The 2,694-nt window shown below is 47.4% G+C and overlaps 1 pseudogene; it reads right to left on the bottom strand.

Moving 5' to 3' along the window:
* Nucleotides 1-484: 484 nt before the first annotated feature.
* LOC116891714 lies at nucleotides 485-1,708 on the bottom strand (annotated as a pseudogene).
* Nucleotides 1,709-2,694: the final 986 nt, after the last annotated feature.

Here is a 2,694-nt window from a genome sequence, read left to right as displayed (position 1 = left end):
GGGGAGCATTGGTGGTTTGCACACCGTCCAGCAGGCTTTGGGAAAGAGGTACTCATGGAGGAACGGATGCCGGGCGTGCCGTGACGTCTTCCACAGCAGCCTCCATTATCTGCTTTTCAAAGTGAGTTCCTTTTAATTGAAGAGTTCTGTATCCAAACGGAAAAATCACCCATGACTCCAACACCCTCTCTTTATAGAGGTCCAAAGACATCACAAGCCAGACAGTGGGAGGGTGGGATTAGAACCATCTGTGGCTCATTCCTGCACACATGCCTTTGTTCCCTCATTAATCCAAAGGGCATGCATCCAGTGTCCTCCCTGTGAGCACAGTATAGGCTAGGAAGACACAGTGGTACCCAAAACACACAGGGTACCTGTCTTTACATTTTTAAAATGGAAATACATTTATTGATAGTTTAGGACAGTTAAAACACATGCAAAGTCAAAGATGGGACCACAGAGATGTAAAATTGCAGCACGTGAGTTAATATTTTTCACCCTCATTGTCTCCTTCAGCACTCTGTGCCCCAACCTCCTCAGACTCCTTCTCTAGGGCAGCCATGTCCTTATTGGCCTCAGAGAACTCCTCCATGCCCTCACCCACATACCAGTGCACAAAGGCACGCTAGGCATACATCAGATCAAATCTGTGATCTAGGTGAGCCCAGGCCTCAGCAATGGCTGTGGTGTTGCTCAGCATGCGAACAGCTCTCTGGACCCTGGCCAGGTCACCACCAGGTACCACAGTAGGAGGCTGGTAATTAATGCCAACCTGGAAGCCAGTGGGGCACCAGTCCACACACTGGTACACTTGGTCTTGATGGTGGCAATGGCTCATTGATATCCTTGGGAATGACCTCACCACTGTACAGTGGGCAGCAAGCAAGTGAAATGTGGTGAGGGTCACATTTCACCATCTGGTGGGCTGGCTCAAAGCAGGCATGGGTGATCTCTGCTGCTGTACATTGCTCATGTTAGGCTTTCTCAGAAGAGATGACAGGGGCATAAGTGGCCAGAGGGAAGTGGATTTGAGGCTAGGGCACCAGGGTGGTCTGGAATTCTGTCAGATCAACATTCAGGGCCCCATCAAATCTGAGGGAAGCGGTGATGGAAGACAGAATTTGGCTAATAAGGTGGTTAAGGTTAGTGTAGGTTGGGCACTCAATGTTGAGGTTTCTCTAACCTCATTGACTACCATGAAAGCACAATCAAAGTGCTCCAGGGTGGTGTTGGTGGTGAGGATGGAATTGTAGGGCTCAACTACAACAGTAGAAACCTGGGGTGGGGGAGCACTGGGTAAATGGAGAATTCCAGCTTAGATTTCTTTCTGTAATCAACAGAGCCGCTCCATCAGCAGGAAGGTGAACCCCGAGCCAGTTCTCCCGCCAAAGCTGTGGGGAACCAAGAAGCCCTGAAGACACATGCACTGGTCAGCCAGCTTGCAAAGTCTGTCTAAGCCCAAGTCAATGATCTTCCATAGTGGCCACGGGCATAGTTATTGGCAGCATCTCCCTTGCCTGTGAGGAGCTGCTCTGGGTGGAGGAGCTGATGGTAGGTGCCAGGGTGAACTTCATCAGTAACCGTGGGTTCCAGGTCTACGAACACTGCCAGGCACATGCTTGCCAGCTCCTGTCTCACTGAAGAAAGTGTTAAAGGAGTCATCTCCTCTCCCAATGGTCTTGTCGCTTGGCATCTGGCCATCAGGCTCAATGCCATGCTCCAGGCAGTAGAGCTCCCAGCAGGCATTGCCGATCTGGACACCAGCCTGGCCAACATGGATGGAGATGCACTCGTATATATTTAGTCCTTGAAGTGATCTGGGAAAACCGAGGAAGTGAAGAGAGGATGATGAAGATCTCCCACTAGCAGACTACTAAGGAGTCCAAGGGAGAAGCTGTGTGTTTGTCCTTACCTCTTAAAGCTTTTGGAATGTCATACTTAATAACAAATCCCTCGTTAGCACTTCATGTGCCACGTCCTTTACATGTTACCATGGCAACCCCATGAAGTAAGTAAATCTCCAATTTATAGATGAGGAAACTGAGGCACAGATAGGCTAAACAATATGCACAGGGTCCAGGCAGTTAGTAAATTGGCAGAGCTGGATTTGAACCTCCAATATCTGGCTCAGGCCTGTATCTTTGTTTACACTTAGTATATAAATGTATCTTTTTTTTTTCCTTTTTTTTGGAGCTGGGGACTGAACCCAGGGCCTTGTGGTTGCTAAGCAAGCGCTCTACCACTGAGCTAAATCCCCAACCCCATAAATGTATCTTTTAACCATAGTATTATCTATGAGTGATCTACAAACCGTAACTATATTGTATAGCCCACCATTTGTGTTAGTTTGTCTGCCATTATATAGACACGTACATTCTCCTTTCTGTATGGTATAGGTAAGTGCTGGGAATCTAAACATGATGAGGTCAGAGTGAGGGATGTGTCGGCCATGGTTTCTATGGAAATAATACTTGAGTTAAAATTGGAAGGACATTTGTGGGCAATTGCCGTTCAGCAAGGTCACCAATCTCATCCCATAGACTTTCCAACATGGGAGCTATTGCAACTGGATACATGATAAGAATGAAGTCAATCTCCCACCTCACACCAATACAAAAATTAACTCAAAATGTATCAAAGTCTGTAAGAATCGACACTGTATGACTCTTAGGAGAAGAACACACTGTTTCGAGC

This window comes from Rattus rattus, chromosome 2, assembly GCF_011064425.1.
Source record: "Rattus rattus isolate New Zealand chromosome 2, Rrattus_CSIRO_v1, whole genome shotgun sequence".
In the NCBI taxonomy this organism is placed as follows: domain Eukaryota; kingdom Metazoa; phylum Chordata; class Mammalia; order Rodentia; family Muridae; genus Rattus; species Rattus rattus.
This window is presented reverse-complemented; position numbering and strand designations above follow the sequence as displayed.